This window comes from Patagioenas fasciata, chromosome 4 (assembly GCF_037038585.1).
Source record: "Patagioenas fasciata isolate bPatFas1 chromosome 4, bPatFas1.hap1, whole genome shotgun sequence".
In the NCBI taxonomy this organism is placed as follows: Eukaryota; Metazoa; Chordata; class Aves; order Columbiformes; family Columbidae; genus Patagioenas; species Patagioenas fasciata.
Window position 1 is genome coordinate 58,990,555 of NC_092523.1, and position 18,355 is coordinate 59,008,909.

The window sequence follows — 18,355 nt, forward strand, 5'->3', positions numbered from 1 at the left end:
GAAAAGAAATTATAAGTCTTAATGAATGGCTTCTTTGAGTATGGATTATACATTGCTAGCAATATGCCACTGTTTATAGCACATCATTAGCCTGTAAGAGCTGTAGTGATTGAACTTTTGTGTTGGTTTCAAAAGTGCCACAGTACAACATTTTAGTTTTTCTGCTGCAGTAACCACTGGTTGTTACAAACCCCTTCATGAATGCATTATGGAAAACTGGGGCAGAGTTCTTCACTAGCTAGCCAAAGTGCATGCCTGCTGGGGCTTTGTGCTAGGAAACAGTGAATAACGTTTTTAAAGTCAAAGTACAGTAGAAACCCATTTTACACACATAAGCATGTTGCACAAGACTAATATTCATTGAAGTTCCTTGCTGGTATATGAAATTTATATCAGTTTGTAATGTAGAATTTATTTTCCAGTTGCTTCTTGAAGTGAGTTCATTCTTGTATCATTTCACTTGCTGGTATCCTCAAAATAACTTAAACATTGGTAAGTCTATTATTTTATTGAGTATTCATGTAAAAAGGCCTGTTGTACTTCCCTCTGTGGTCTGGTGCATAGAAAACGTAGTCTCTAAGGAGATACAGCATGTGTTTAGTCCTGCTCTGCTTTACTTAGTGATGTTATTGCAGGCAGAAAATCATCTTGTTTGACACACTGTGACACCCTCCATGGCAATTAGTTGCACCACCTTCCACAACATTGTGACCTCTCTAAAGGGGTTATGATCTATGCATGTAAAGCAAAAATAGTGAAACCTAATAGGTTTGGGGTGCATTCCTGTAAGTGGGACCAAATATATCCACTGACTCCAGACACTTCTGCAGAGACACAATGGATATGCTTGTGCCTCTACCTTTTGCTTCATTAAGGAGACAGCAGGTATTAATGATAGCAATTACATATTCCCAGTTAATTTAACATATGACAATAAGACACCGTAAGTAATTCTCAGAGAAGTTTGCTGATTTTACTCAGTACTTACGAATGTAAGGTACAGTTTAGAAAACTGATCATATAATGAGTAGCAGAATGTTCTGTTATTGAAGCAGTAGCTTAGTCAAAACCCTTAGAAAATTAGTTGACAAAGTTGTATGTTTGGTCATTTAAGAACAAGGATAAAACAGCAATATTTTAACACTATTTGCTATAAAACACATAGGTAGCTGCATAATAGAAAAGTGAGGAATTTGGCGCTTTCTGACTTCTTCTCATTCTTGGACCAGCCTAAAATTGAGTTGAATGAGGATTCCTTGCTAGCAACTTCCTCAAGGGATGTTGTTGCCCTCCTCTTTCACCACTCCATGTGCCTTTTCTCCTGCTGTCTATCTAAAAAGAAAAGGACAATGGCAAAATAAATTATTTTTTTTAAGAGGGAAAGGAATAAATAAATAAAGGTAAGGCATTATCTTTCAGAAGAGTAAGGGCAGCAAAGCAAAGGGAATGAAAAAGCAGGAAAAAGATTAAAGAAAAAGGATACATATTTAACAAAGAAAAGGGGAGTAAAACCAAGAAGACTGAAATCAAATAACCCCATAATCTAGCTATTAGTATTTAAATAAATAACCTAATTCTTTTACCATTGCAGTGTATGAATCTTACAAAGAGCTACCCATCTACATTACATATACTTATCCTCTTCCTTTTATAGGAAACTATGATTTAAGCCCTGATGACTGATGTAAGTTTCATATTTTAAGCCTATGTTCTTGGCCACTAAATAAATTAAAAAAAAAAAAATAAAATTAAGAGGATGAGTACAGAAAAGCAACTATGGGGGCTACAGGTGAGGGAGGAGCTAAGTATCACTCCATTATCTTTTAAATCATAACACAGAATTTAGCTATTTCCTCCTTTTTTTTATTTATAAACCACCCCTCCATACCCACAATAAGAAGCAAAATGCGTAACACAAAATTTAAAAACTTTGCCACCCACCTAGGATAGACAGTTAGGATAAGTAATGTGTAATATTAATGGAAATTATTTTCTAGGTAAAGGCGTGAGTTGGAGAAACACTATTTAAGGCAATGCACCCCAAAAGAAATGTAGTCTAAAAAGCAGCGTAAGTTTTCCAGCCACTGGAGCAGCAATCCTGTGCCAGATTCTAGAGCATCACCCCAACAGCTGCAGTTAGGGCAGGAAGCCGTTCCACCTTTGAGATGGAGCCGATATTTTAGAGCATGGTTGCCCAAGACAGTAGGCTGGACTTGACGACCAGGAGATGCCTCTGAGATCTAATCCATTTAAGCACCTTAAACATTTATCTGTTTTGCATCAAGCTGAAATCATCTCACTGTGCAGCTAGCTGAGGTCACCATGACAGCAATTACAGTGCAGCAAAGAACTATATGCTTTATTTGTTTAGACAAAAGCAACTGGGTATAAAAAAAATTATATTGCCATCAGTAATTAGGCCTGGAGCTGCAAACTTCATTTCAACAACAACAAAAAATCATATATACCAAGTCAGTAAGTGATTTAGCATAACCAAACAAACTTCCTGATCGTAAAGAAGGCAGTTATAAATGAGAGAATGAAATGCGTATACACTACTCTCTAGTAATCTTTTACATTTCTGTAGATAGTTTGTAAGATAGGTTTAGCTATACTTATTGGTTTGGGGTTGGTTGGTTGTTTTTATAAAAAGATATTTTAAGTTAGTTGCTTTTGGAAGGTGCCACTTTTTACATTTTCTTAACAAGCTCTGGATTAGTTGAAATAACTTTTTTAAGCCAAACCACTGAGGTAGCAAAATTCTCATTATTTTTTCAATACAGGTATCATGGATATATGAATATAATATTTTACACTTTAAAATGTGGATCTTTACTTTTTTCATTACAATATTTGCTTTACAATTATTATGATTGGAGGAAATTAGGAGGAATTGGAAAACTACATTTTTCGCTGGGAAAGAGGGGAGATAGAGAAATTGAGACATTGCCTTGAGGACAGGCAAGGACAACTTGGTTTTGACTGAAAACTCTGGATCCTAAAAGATGCTGTAACACAGTGTTTGGCTTGAGTCATTTCAAACTTCTGTCTGAGCTGAAAAGCCAGATGTGTTCATTCAGGAGCACACAGTGCAGTTCTCTGCTGTGTAAAATCTATGTTCTCCAGGTGCAATAAGATGCATTAGTAGCAAAGCAGGGGTAGATGCCTATAACTTTTGCAATTTCCCAAAATTCCCCCATCTTTGCCACTGACCAGAAGCGGGCATTTGGGACTCTTCTTCTATCACTCCTGCTAAAGGCAGATTTGAGTCAGGATTGCAAAGAAAACTGGTTGCTGATTAACCTATTTGACCTGTCACATAAGAGACTTGTGATATAAATATAAAATATAAATATAAATATATATAGATATAAATATAAAATATTACATGAATTTTTAAACAAATAACTGTAATTTCCATTTAATTGATTTTTCACCTTGCACTGCAATTGTTCAATGGTAATTTATCTCAAAATACAAGGACAGCAACTGCATATAAACTGGTAAGAAAGATGCTGTAAAAAACTATGTGCACAGGAGAAAGACTGCATTTATTATGACAGCTTACATTTGCACAGTAGCCAGATAAAATACTGCTTCCTTTTCCTGCAATGTAATTACCAAAGGCAGCTAAATTCACAAGGAATACTTTGAGAAACTCATGGAAGTCAGTGCTATGCAAAGCACAACAATCTTTGTTTGAAAGCAGTTCTCTTGCTCTGGTTTTAGGACTGGTTTTTATTATCTGTTACAGGACCCAGAAGCATGCTTGGGATTTTACAGAGCAAAGAGAAATAGCAGGTCCCTTCCCTGAGCAGTACACAGCCAGGAGAATGAAGAAAAAAATAATGTACAGGAGGTCAAATTTTGTTCTTTGCCTAAAACAACAACAGTTTAAGAACAAGGTAGTTCAAAGTCTGTCCTGGATATTCAATCCATGATTTTGGAATTGAGAACCGCTTCCTATTGATCATTTATCACCATTATCATTATCATTGAGATTGTCTCATTGATCTGAATATGTCTCTATTATGTTTATGTATATTAATCACAACTACCACAACAGTTACTTTTATCCAGGGTATGACAATCTATATTGCAGTGTTGCACAGGGACTCACATAGGAGAAATATTTTTTTTTACCATTGAAGCCAAACTATTGTAAAATGTAGGGAACAACCATTTTCTTAATTAAGGTGCAGAGCTTGGTTTCTGCAGACTAAACAGGAAAAGAAAGAGAAGATGAGCAGTGAAAGTCTTGCGTTTTTGCTCCTCCAAGTGCAGATGAGCAGTCAGTGCTACTTAAGAAAAATATTATTTACCTATTGGATAAATTGTAAATCACCCCTCCAGAGTTTGAACTGTCCTGACTTTATTATTACATGAAATGTCATAATTCAGGACTATCCTTTTTTTTTTTTTTTGAGAATTTCTTCTTTAGGATCTTAAAAAAGCAAATAGAAGCTTCGTTGCAAAAGGGTGAAACCTAAATTTGACTATATAAAATGTGGCTCTGACTTGAAATAACCTTTTAAATTAACTGATAAAGGATTCAGTGCTACCCTTGAAATCAACTGTCTGTCACAACTTCATAATCTCTTTGCAGAGGGATAGAATTTGGAGAATGAGAATTACAGGAGCAGTTGAGAATTGATCTTGATATTCAGGCACTGCCAATGTCCTGGTTTTAGATTTACTATCATGACGACAACTACTGTGATGTGTGTACTGGTGAGTAGAAGGGCTGTATGCAAGGTTCTTTATTCATCTTGCCCTTTCAACTCTCCTCAGGGGACTGGCAACATGGAAGGTGCCCATATCTTATATTGCCACTGACTGTGGTAGCAGAATACAGCAAAAGTCCTCGCAATTTGCCTCCAATATTTAATCAAGAGGCCAGGGTCAGTTTTACCCACATTGGCCAATAATACACTGTTTCACTGCACCTTTTCTGCCTGTATACGGATGCGATTCCCTGAATTAATGATCAAGACATCACATTTGAGGTATCTTGGTTTAGTTTAGGAAGTTCCTGGCACCATACGAAGCATGAATTGCCAGAGTAAAGGCAGCAAATAAAGGCAGGAGCATTCTAGTAGTGTAAGGAGAAACATGAGCTTGTGAGAAATATTATTGCTACCTACATTGTCTACAGCCTGCCTGAATGAAGTTTCCCATTAGGGGTTCATAAGCATGACAATGGTCAAGCACTTGACATTTACAGCTCCTGCTACATTTATATCCAAGGAGAAAATGATGGGAGGTTCATGTTTGTGGTAAGGGAACTGCTGCAAGGAAATCAAAGTCCGAGCTTGAAGCAAACATGGAGAATATAGGTACATTCATTGGAAATTCTGGGTTCTGTAGAATAAGAAACTTCAGCAAAACCAGAAGTAAGTGTAATACAGGTGTTCAGAGCACAAGTCCTGTGAAAAGGGGAATCAGAGAACAAGGCTGGGTTGTAGCATCTCATAAATTTTGTAACTTTCTGAAGAATTGGCTCATTTATCTCTTCAAGTATTTAAAAAATGCATTCTGCTAACAATGATGTGTAGTGCAGAAATAAAAAGTCTTTACAGAATGTGGTTTTTTTAGCACAGAGAAGTATTTAAGTTGTTGAATATTTCAGGGCAAGTCAGTAAGATCAATGAATGAGTTTATAACAAACATCCATCTAGGAAATTATTAATCAGTGATACATGGAGATGTAATTGCAACTAAGAAGGGCAGCTAGCTCAAAAACACGACATGCAGTGGACAAAATTAAGTCACAGAATAGCAGTTGTGTATGTGGAAGAGAAATGAAGGTTGCCAAGAGATGGCAAATGGATGTGATCACAGCATTTATGCGGACGAGACAGATGAGCAAAGTACAAGGCAGAGAAAAATGGCATTAGCTCTCTTACTCTCAGTCACCTTGTATCAGCAGCTGCTACTGCTAATAAGATGCTATCTGTGTTATCCATAATCAAAGGTTTGTATTTTCAGTTGATTTGCAATATCAGATAGAGCTCCTGTGTAAAAGAGGAATGTGCACTCATTAGTACTGCTGAGATTAGGTTGTGGCAGAGCTTTGCAAAGAGAATTGCTGCTGGGATTCTAGTGTAGCTGCTACTAATGAATTAATTCCTGTTTTGAAATATTCTCCATGGGATCACTCATAAAACACAGACCTTGTTTGCACAAGGAAAAGAAATAGGTAACAGTTGTCTGCTCTTAATCTCTACATACTTCACAAAACTGCATATATACAGTTCTTTCTGTGCCATTGTTCACTAGATGAATAATTATATTTGGCTGGTATAAACACAGGTATGATTCCTGAGAAATTTACAGAGAAAAGCACAGGAAGAAGTGTCAACTTGAGGAAATATTGAATGAGCTTCAGTGACTCAAGAAGTGTCAGTTTTCTGACTATATCAGCTGATCAAATAAGGTGTATTATCCTCCTGGACAAAACTTGGTCAACTTGTCTATCTATGAGGAATAAAGGAAAAGAATGACAGTTCTTATTCAGACACAATTATGTAGATGTACATATGCATGTGCATATGCGCATACAATCATAGTATATTCCATCCCCAGAGTCTCAATCAGTCTGGTCCCAGGTGTGCTGGCTAGGAAGCTAATGCAGATTTAGACGCAGCCACTAAAAGAGAAATCCTCTGGTCACATTAATATGCTCAAATTACGAGCACAGGAGGCATTCACAAAACATGACCCTTTTGTTAGTTTCCTTCAAAGAGATAAAAATAAAGCAACTTGTAGTTTATGAATATCAGAGAAATATAACTGCAAAAGAGAGTTTAGGGGAGTAATTCTATATGAATCGAATTTCTCTTGAGATAATGCTGCTGCTGCTGCTTAAGGTTAGCAGTAACGAACGAGTGCAAGTGAACAGGTCAGGAAATATGACTGGAAGTAAGTGTGGAAGTAAATATGCCTGGCTACCCACCTAGATGTGATGTGAGGTGACTGAGTGACTGATTCAATATGGCTGAGCATGAGGAAAAGAGTATACTGATTAAATATGACTGCAAGGAGAAAAGATCATGTGTGTAAATTATTATCTCACTGGCTGTAGAAGATGAGGTGAAATGACAGGAATAAATGAAGGAAAATTGGAGCATCTGAAATGGTGAAAAAGCAGTGACAATGAAAAGTCCCAGATGGTCCATTTCTGATAATCAATGGAAAATCCATGTTAACAACTAACAGGTAGGATGGAAGTGCACTACTGAGTGCATGAATTTAACAACCCCTGCAGCTGACTTATCCTCAAAATCTAACATGTTAAATTGTGACTTGAAGAGTAATTGCAAAGAGTTCTTACTATTAATTTAATTTTGAGAGGACTTTCTTAAGTGGAGACTCTTCTGACTTCTCTAGAGTGACTTTATAAACAGTCGTGCAGGACATATGCAAAGGGACAACTCTGCCAGGCATCTTTGCAATATGTCTTGTTAGTATAATAGGAACACTTTTTGAAGGGGAGTGGGGATAGGACACCTCTTTCTGGTAGAGAATTGCTTAATTTACAAGATCATTGATTCATTCATATATATTTAGTTTGAAATTATCTAGCTCATGTAAATGACCTTATTAATTTTTGCTCGCTCTTGAACAGCTTCCTGTGCATGTGGGTGGAGGGCATTAAATATGGTTATAAAAAAGCACTTATTCATTTTCATCAACCATTTTGTTCTCTGTTGTGAAAAAGAGAATTACGACACAAGACATAGCAGTGGCAGATAAAATCCTCCAGCACAGATGTCTACCTGATGAAAAGTGCAAAGTATGGTTCACAAGATGACTTGTCTACCTGACAGATTTAACGAAACCAGAATAGCTGAAATACCACAATTCTTAGCATGCAGTTAGTCCAAATAAAAGTAGAATCATGCTCCATATGTGAATATAATTGCCTTCAGACTGATCTACCATTCCTCCATAGGTATTTTAACACTAAAACTGCAATAAAATAAACACACGTATGCTTGTGTGTCTGTCCATCTTTCCACCTCAATATAACAACAGAATTAGTAAACAAATAACTGAGATATTCCTGCTCTTTGCATTTTGTAACACTCTCATAGAGACTTTATCCTCTGCAATTTCTTTAACATGGAAGTTGATGGTAACTCTTATCTTCCAAGTTTAAATCCGGTTTATTTTAATCTAGTTTTGTCTGACAGCAGCAATTTTCAATATTTTGTAAAATATTAACTCTTTCGGGATGTTAAAAATGCAATACTCCTATCTCAGTCCTGAAAGACTAAAAATTAACTTCTTATGCGATTGCATTTAGATGACATTAAGATGGTCAGAAATTACAGAGATTCACACGTATTTGGGAAACCATCTAGTTCTCTTCCACTGTCAGCTGAAAGGGTGGATGGAGGAGGCTGCACACATAATTTGGGTGCTACGTCAGATGGTTGCTTTGCTGAGGAACTGAACTGAAAGAAGAAAATCCTGCCTAACATGGCATGATCTCAAAATAAAAAATAGCAAGAGCGGTAGAAGTTATGCACAACAGACCTTCTGCTACTGTCAGAAATTGACAATCGTCATTTGAGATTGAAATATTATCCCTGTCTCTGGTGTATGAACTGTATGATGATGTGATTATGAAATTTGAAAAAGATAAGCAATAATATATTTAAAATTCTAATACTGTTTGTGAAATTAAGCAAGAGGCAGGTACTCTCTGAGTAGCTTTGCAGACCTGATAAGATGTTAGAAATAGCAACAGTAACAATGACCCAGGAATAAATTTCAGAATCACTTTATATAACTTTTTTTCCCTTGGACTAACTTCCATGCAACATACCAGCATAAAATAATAATACAAAAGGACCTACTTCTCTTGCCTTGAGACTGTAGGAAAAATATAAATGAGTATTTCCAGCATTTTTGCAAGATCATTGGCTGAGCTTTTGGTGGATATATTGCATCATAATATGTACCTGTTTCTATATTCTTTTTTCTTTTCAGGTAAAAAAAGTTTTAGTGGATAATAGTAATTTTTGCCTTTGTCAAAATCGCGGCAGGAGAGTTTTCTCCCCCCTCTGCCAGGCAGGGGAGTTTCCCACCTGTCTGAGGGAAGCATACAATGGCACGTTTGTTGCAGCCCAAGCATCTGAGAAACCTTGGGCATAGCCCTGGATTGCTGTGTAATTAAATCCATGTGAAGAAGCAGTTTGAAAGCAGTTGGGCTGCAAGGCTCTGAGTTAAACTTGCACCGTTTCCATCCCAAAGATGCAGGTGCAGTAGCCAGAAGCGCCCGCCACAATGAACAATCAAAAAGTAATAATTCATAATTAGGTCATCGGGTCTAGTTTGAAAACTTACATCAACTCCATTATCAATGAGGACTGCTTTAGGAATGAAAATTATCCAGTTGGATCAGTGAAGGAGACAGAAACACAGGAACAATAAAATATAAGGGGTCTTGTGATTTCATGATTAGGTTTTATATTATGATTGTGGCAAGTTACTGTTGAATGACCAGGTTTTCCTTCCACTTAAGTCAATGGGTCTTTTTTGCTGATTTCAGTGTTATAGATTCTCGACTTGTTCTTGTTGATTATTTTGGATTTTATATAATGTCTGTCAATTGGTGTTTCAGCAAGTTCTTGGTGATCCATCAAAAAGGCCAATAGGCTTTTACCATCTTGTCAGCTATTTTATTCGCTTCCGTTATTTTAGAATATTGAAGTTCACGAATAATATTTTTTCCTCTCCCATTGTTGACAGTGGGGACTCTTGTAACAAATTTTAAATAATATCTGTGACTGCAACTCTATTAGAGCTTGGTCTGCAGAGAAAGCAATTATGTCACCTTATCTGGGAGTTTTCTCTCTGTCTCTTACTGTCTCTGATGATCTTACAGGGAAAATAATTTATGAAGCATTAAGAATCAAAACAGATCCTCAGAGGTGCAAAGGAGGACTGGGACCAGCAATTAGACACTACATTATGTGAGTATAACTAATCACAGAGGTAGCTTTCCTTCACTGGCAGCAAAACATGACCAGAATTGTTGAGACTGTGGGTCTATTTTATTAAATCCTGACAAGATCAGTTCTGACTACCAGTACTAGCCTTATGGATAGTCAGTGGCCTCTCCAATAGTTGCTAATTTAAGAGCAAGCAGACTTTTATTCTATGACTACAGTGTGTGTGATGTCTCGTCTTTGGATGCTAGCAACATCTGTAAAGAGGCTGTGAAACCAGCTGTTGGACATCCAGATATACGAGGACAGCAAGAGAAAAATCCAGAAAGCATTCCAACATTTTGAATTATGCTTTGTAGAAGTAGTTGAGTGCAAATGATGTTGAAATGCCATTCAGCTCCCTCTCTGCTGTGACTTACCGTTGCTTTGACAAAATGAGACTTTTTGAAGGCTTCTTATTATTTGTGGAAGTCCTGTGACCGAGATGACACTTAGTGGTGTTTTTCCGAAAAAGCATAGTGAGGGCTAATGCTGTGCTTGTTTTGTTGTTAATAGCTATTTCTGGACTGTGAAGCTAGAAGGAGAGATAGAGTGAGGAATGTGTCCAGGCTGAAATCTACCTTAGTGATCAGGAGACTTATTAGAGTGCAGAACTGGATAACTCAGTATGACCTATTTTTCTAATAATTTAATGAATTATGTAAAATAACTTAATGAAACTTTTTGCTCTTTTCCATACTGGGATAAGAAAACAAATATTAAATTGGGCTGTATCTTTAGCCAATCTCTCTATACATCTATTTATCTTCATATATCTATAGCCGATACTTAAGCAAATCATAGTGGAGATTGAAGAATCCATGCATATGAAATTGCACACTAGACAACTAGACAGACTAGACTTTCAGCTGAAAAAAGCTGCAGCAAAGGACTACACTTCCCAGGTGACCACAGACTTCCTGGAGGCTTTGCTGGAAGGTGCTGTGGGATGAACCCTTCACAGACTTCCCTCAGTAAAGCCAGTCTGTTTTTCTCTGCTTTGTTTTCACTCTTCATAATAGTCTGTAGGTTAGTGAGGGGCTTCTCAAATTCTTTGAACCTTAAAAGAATGTATTGAGCTGAAACATGCAATTTGAATATTAATAAATTCTTGTTAGTGTCATTTCTGAAGTAGGTTATTGGAACTTTTCTCCAAGCCTTCTGAGTCTTGTGGAGTAGTCACTTAGAAATAGAGAAGATAAATGGTACGGGTAGCTGTCCTTCACTGCGGGAATAATTAGTAATGTTTAGATTCAAAAAATGGAACTTGCTGCTTCCACCCCTGCCAAGAGCCAGAGACTGGACAAGGAGTCTGAAGAAAATGCCTCCCAGTGAAAATATGAAAATATTGCTTGTGAGCAGGACACTTCATGAAAGGGGAAGACCTCTCTTGGGAATATCTGCATTCTGCAGTTATTGGTGTTTCTCAGGGTGATATTCAAACATTCGTATGACGCAGGGAAATCCCACTGGTGATGAAAGATTTATTCAATCATTTTTCCAGATGGTACGAGACTCTTCCTCAGTGAAGAGGAAGAGCCCTGTCATTCACTGTGGCAGCTGGTGCCAAAGCACTTTGGTAAATCTGGCAAAGCACAAACCAACCTGTGCAGCGAACAAGGCAGCTCCTGAGCTTTAGCACTCCTATAATATAACACCCATTTTGTCTTTTGGAGGTACAGCTATAGCAGGACCTTCCCCAGTGCTGCTGCAGCCTGAGACAGGTGCAGCCGCAGTGCTGCTGCCCCTAGCATCACCTGGCTTGGGAACTGCCACTTTCCACAGGAGAAAAATCCCCAAATTGGTCAGGAGGGTAGACAGCACCTTACATAACAGGCACTGCGGGGATGGGCCAGGTGACTCCCTCTGTCACATCATCACTGTGATACAGCCTAATGCCAACTGACACTGCTCTACCAAGGTTAAAATGGTTCATGGGTCTCCATCAGGATTCCTCTCAAATGTCTTTCCAAACTGTAACTTTTTTTTTTTTAAAAAAACCCCACACCTAACATTTCATCTACTGCCAATGTATATGGTGTTCCCTATCACAGGTGCCCTATTGGGTATGTAAATTTATCTTCTGTGTGCTTATCTCAACTGTAATATTTTTACCTTAAATAGGAGAGTCACAAAAATTATTTTGAAATGTAACAAATGAGACTGGGATGCATTTTGCAAAGAAGATACTATTTATCTCAGTTGTGTATGTATAGGATACCCTCTAGTCAGAGGCAGTGATGAGCCACCCCAGGATGGGATCCTGCCCTGATGGTGCTCCACTCTGCTTAGCGGCATTTCCCCACTGTTCTGAGGCTGGAAGAAGCTTCCCAATCTATGTTGAGCGAATTTAACTGTAAAACTAGAAGTAAATCACATGTAGCATCTCTCCCTCGGGATGTGTGCTACATACATATAACAATACTTCCAGCTGAGAAAGCCATTCCCAGTGTGCCTCTTTAATGGGAGGAAACTAGTGCTTTATACAAATACTTTAGTAGCGTGCACATCCCCATTCTGCTTAATCTTAGTAAAGTTTGTTTTTCCTGTTTTAAATTCAAAGCTTCGGTTCCCTTGATCCAAGAGGTTAAATACTTCAAATCACATCAGTGCCCTAAGATTGTGAAGGGCCAGCTCAATGATGGTGACTGCAAGTTGAAACATTAAGAATGCAAATTATCAGCCAAGTGACAACTGTTAAGCTGTATTAAAAAGTTCAAAAAAGCGCATGTTGCTTCTTCTTAGCAAACAGATAGAATGATGCTACTGTGAAATTTTTTGGGAGTAACAGAGTTCAAAGTACAGGGAAAGCATTTGTTCTCTTGTCTGTTCCACTTGCTGTTTTGAAAACAAGCGACAGTATCACCTCAAGAAATCTGCAGCTGAGATCTGTCACCAGGCAATGTCCTCACTAATAAATACAGGATGTTGATGAATAAAGAAAAATATTAAAAGAACCTTTTGGTTCAACAGTCAATTAATTGCATAATATCCTATTAGACCAGTTTAATTAATTCTGTGAGTCATAGGTGGCATAAAACAGTATTTAAAGGCAAAAGCCTCTGGCTCCTGACTGCTTGCTAATGCCATATAAATTCCAAAAGCTGGTAGAGCTTGTCCAAATAGGTCTGTATATCACATTGATTTCATCTTTTCCTTCCATCAGGATACAATCCTAAACTGTATAGCAATTCATTTGCTTTAAATTTGCAAAAGAGATTTCTTTAAAAAGTCAACAGCCAGCATGCAAGGAACAGTACTTTGCACATGTCCTTTTACTTGTTTCTAAATGGATGCACATTCTGGTTTTAAGTCTTCTGCCACAAATATGGAAACAGGATGATGACCTCAGATTGAAATGTACCAATTAAAATATGTCCATTTTCTCCTACCTCTGCAATCTATCACTGCTGGAGGTCAGAGAGTTAAATTCTATCCCTAGATTTGAAAAAAAAAAAAATAGCTGGATGATTTTATGACACTGCTGACATCCCACTCTGGCATCGTGCAGTTCACAGGGTGAATTAGAGTTTAGCTGTCACATGGCTTTTCACCTTTGAGTCCAATAAAAGCCGAATCCAACCTCATCTTCTTCAAATCATGAGGGTGATATTGTGTCTCCACCAGAGTGCTCACCATGCATTTGGTGAATCACTGAGTGTTAAGGAAGTTTATTTTACCTAACACTGAGCTGGTCTGCTGTGGCAAATCCCACATTCCTACTGCATTGGTATGTTTTTTGTATCAGTCTAAAAGCTGATGGAGGAGTTAGTGCCAGCCAGCATGACTGTATCATCTTACTGAAACCAGTGATGTTACTTTCATCATACAATTTCTGACACTTTAGTGGCCTTTATATTACTTACTGATGGACATTGTAACTGCACACAGTCTTCATACAGAAACCTAAATGAAGGTAAATAGAACTGTAAATATAGATGTAACTGAGTTTATAGAAAAATTATTGGTTTGAAAGGTGCAGATCTAAGTACCCACCTTACAGTAAGGAAATGAGACACAGCACACAGAAAGGTTTTGTTAATGCCCAGGACTTTTAAATTATTGTTTCTGAACATCATGAGAGGATACTTTGCACATTGGTATGGAAATATAGTGATATATAACTACTGCTTATACTGCATTACTATGCATACGGCAACTTATGTTCATTCCTGGTGTAACATCTGCATTCCTAAAAAGAAGATTCTTTGGTCAATTATCTTCCAATGCACAAATGACCTTGCAACATTGAACATTTTTTATCTGGTTATCATTGCTGCTTCTAATGACTACTCTTCCAGACAAAAATGGCTTGGCGGTCTGGTGCAGCCCATTACTTTTCGAGGAACTTCCTTTGAAATTGGTCTGTGTAGACTCCCAGTAGCCAACAAATACCTTTATCTGCTTGGCCCTTGGTGCTTGGAAGACATTTTTCTGTGGCACCAGGTTCTGTGAGATAAAGCACAATGTAGCTCTTTTGGAGAAGCGTCTGGAATTTGTTTGTGTAGAGTGAGCATAGACTTGTAGAAGATAGTGTTTGTAAAATGGTTACCTGCCTTCTTGATTTAATAAAGTTTTGTAGAACTCCAGATTCGAGTTAATGTAGCTCTGAAACAACCTGTTGTGTTTATAACTTAAAGTAACGACTAATCACAGTCTCTTGTATTTGCTGCTTTTCATTTGCTGCACCTCAAAGTACTTTACAAAGGAGGTAAATATAATTATCCCTAATTTATGAATGGCACAACTGGCAGACAGAGAAGACCAACGACCTTCCAACTTTTTCATGAACCTTTTGTAGACTTTCCAAAATAGAGATGCCAAATACCAACTAAGAACTAACATCAAACACAGCCCAATGAGAGGATGACAGATATCTGTAATATGCAACCATCTCAGATTTCTAAAGCAGTTAATAAAGTACCATATGTGACATGGGTTTTCTGTACTGCATTACCCACGGGAGAAGTCACCAGAAAGAGAGAGACCTCTGATACTGTGGAAAATATTTCCCTGTTCTGATCTGGAGCAGGATGCTGAGGTGGGCCGGCTATTCTGCCATGAAAAATACATCTGAAGAGGACTACATCTGCTGAAGGCTGTAAAAGTGCAGAATAGCTTTTCTTAAAGAGGCTGAAGTGACCGTGACCCTTTTGGAGTTGTAAATAGTTTGTTCAGGTAATAATCAGCATATAATTGGCAGTTCCTCTAAGGAGCGATCATCTTTGTGAATTGAAGCTCCACCTAACAGCTCAGGTGTTTATAGGAATGTGTTGTTATGCAATTCCTGACATTCAGGTAATGTGACCTCAACAGTATCGAACACAACCATAATTTGGAGGAAGTCTGATAGGATTAAGGAAGTGTCTTTGCTATCACCAGCCCATGACTTAGCACAAAAACAATGCAATAACTGCATTTCCTGAAATAAAATAATATAGAAATCGGAATTATAACACCACTGTTTCCTACTGCAAAACCATTATGATGAGCTAGTCTTACATTTATTATACAGAAAGCCTAATATTAAATATGCTTTTAAATTTCAGTTGGCTAATACAGAAGTCTTTAACATTGCTGTGCAACAATTTCAATTTATGAGTATGAACAACTATTTTTATCACATCCTCTGGGTATATGTGTGTGATAAGCTGTTTAAACTGCCTGAAGCTCTTTTGCCGATGCACCTTCACCCTGATTTGGAGTTTCCTTAGTATTCCTGTCTTAGGCTTTTCTTGATGAGAAACGACAAGTTGTACCAAATTTGCATAGCAGTCTCTGCATCAGTAAGAGCACTGTAAGAAAAAAAGCATCAGTAAGAGCACCTTAAAAGTTCGGTTGCAGCAAATAATATAATTAAAAAAAAAAAAAAAAAAAATTGAGGCTGCATTTCATTTCCAGAATGAGTTTGGGCACGGTCACAACACAGCACCACTGTCTGGTGCAAGAAAGCTGCCAGGTTGAGTCAACATTTGAACCTACATTCCTTCAACATGGTTATGAATAGAAGTGCAGCCCTGGACTGGAAAAGAAGGCCCTGAAAAACACACATGTGAAAGAGTAATTGTTGTTATTGCTGTGAAGAACACAGGCCTGGAAAAGGCATCCTGCGTCATTGTGTCCAGTCCCCCGCTGTCTTAGGCAACCACAACATATAATCCTTTTCATAAATTTATCAAGTTCCATCTTAAACCCAAATAGGTTTCCTGCCCCCAATGGGAAGGCTGTTCCCAAGCTTCACTGTGCTGAGGGTTGGAAATATTCTTCTAATTTCCAGCTTACATTTATTCATGGCCAATTCAGACCCATTTGTTCTTGTGCCAACATTGTTCTGTAGCGTAAATAGCTTCTCTCCCTCTCTTCTCTTGTGTTTACCACCCCAATGAACTTATAGAGAGCAGGCTGTCCCTTTGGCCTCTTACTGTCATGTCATCTTGTTTGTACATGAGCTGCAATCCCCCCAAACAATGCACGGGCTTTTGGTTTAGGAAGGATAGCTGCAAATAAAAGCAGCACTCTGCCTTGCTGCCTGGGATGGGCAAAATCTGTCACTGGGTGTCAGGCGATCAGCAGAGCCCTCTGGAGCAAAAACTCACAGCTAAGAGCGCCCCAGAGAAAACAGAAGCATGAAGACCAGTCATAATAGTTCAACACATTTCTCCAATTATCCCTTACTATTTCTGAGTATGAAAGAACAACTGTTAATTACAAAACAGATATAGAGGTCCACAGTGACTAGGCAGGGAAAATTTATCATAAGCAACTGGGCTAAACAAATATTTTCAGCAATGTCAGTGTGCCTGTGGAGGAAGAAAATGTGGCCGCACTTTTAGGTATAATGGGAGTAACTGGCTGGAGAGCCTATCTGAGCCAAACATTTCTCTGGCTAAGGCTCATCTGTGCATTTACCTTAGCTGCTTTGCAGCTGTTGACTTCCAGAAGGCAGGTTCTAAGTTTTTGGGGTTTTTTTTTGACAGACCCTGGTTTCAATATTGAAAGACTAACCATATTCCTTAACATGTGCCAGAGCAACTGAAAAAGGTTCTGGACCTCTTGTGTTTCTAGTTTGTGTGTTTTTTCACATGCTTCCGTGAGTAGGGTAGGAAGTCTCAGACTATCATAAATGTAATTTTCTCAAGGAGCAAAATTCAAATGGTGGTGTGCCTTTTAAAGGATGCAGTTTTATCCAAATTTATATTATGTTATGTTATGTTATGTTATGTTATGTTATGTTATGTTATGTTATGTTATGTTATGTTATGTTATGTTATGTTATGTTATGTTATGTTATGTTATGTTATATTATATTATATATTAGTGGTAGAATAGTTAGGAATGGTAGAATCTTCTGGAAGGGCTTCATAGCTTGAAGACTGATGACCTTATAATTTAATTCTTGCTAGTATGACTACAGTTGCTGTTATATTAATAGGTGTTTAGCTCTCTTTCAGCTTCAGTAAAATATCAGTTTGTTAAGAGGGCTTTCTGCTTTCCAATATACTCATAAAGGTCAGAAAATTCATCCATGTGTTTTTTTAAAAGCTATCTTTGAGCTAGACACAGATACTTACATGCTGCTTGGGGTGGGGAGTGTGGAAAAGGAAAGAAAGAAAATGAAAGAAGAAGAAAAAAAGGAAAGGAGGAGAGGAGAGGAGAGGAGAGGAGAGGAGAGGAGAGGAGAGGAGAGGAGAGGAGAGGAGAGGAGAGGAGAGGAGAGGAGAGGAGAGGAGAGGAGAGGAGAGGAGAGGAGAGGAGAGGAGAGGAGAGGAGAGGAGAGGAGAGGAGAGGAGAGGAGAGGAGAGGAGAGGAGAGGAGAGGAGAGGGAAAAGGAGAGGGAAAAGGAAAGGGAAAAGAAAAGGGAAAGGGAAAAGAAAAGGAATAGAAAAGAGGCTTAGTTTCCCAAAATCCTAAAGACTGAGACCCAAATGCAAGATAAAAGGACAGGTTCAAACACAATCTTCATTAAAATGAAGAGAATTACAGCACAAAGCAGTTCCTGCCCTACTACCTAAAAGTACCATTTTGTCCTGTTGCAAAAAGCTTGGTTTCATACACAAAAGAGAAGGGCTTCTAGCATGTCATTTCCTGGAAATCCCTAATTTGTAAATCTGCGTAGCAATGCTAGGGCCAAAATGGAGAAGTGGATTCCTTGGGTAACATCTATCCATAATGTTGTCTTTCCGTGTGTAACACTGCCACATGTGTTTGAAGAGCTGATGGGCTGCACAGTTGTGCAGCATCCATCTCAGTGATGTCATGGAGATCCTACACCCACACCAGGCACCCTCACCCATCGCCAGGGCACCCAGCACCAGCGCAGTCCCTGCAGACAGAGCTGGAAGAATAGAAGATTTGGT

General features: G+C 38.2%; 1 long non-coding RNA gene across 1 annotated transcript in view; it reads left to right on the forward strand.

The window, feature by feature from the left end:
• Positions 1 to 18,355, forward strand: part of LOC139827927 (uncharacterized) — a 47,871-nt gene that overhangs the window by 8,205 nt on the left and 21,311 nt on the right. The window contains exon 2 of the long non-coding RNA XR_011739066.1: positions 9,896 to 9,983. This is a non-coding gene — a long non-coding RNA (uncharacterized lncRNA). The remainder of the gene's footprint in view (positions 1 to 9,895; positions 9,984 to 18,355) is intronic.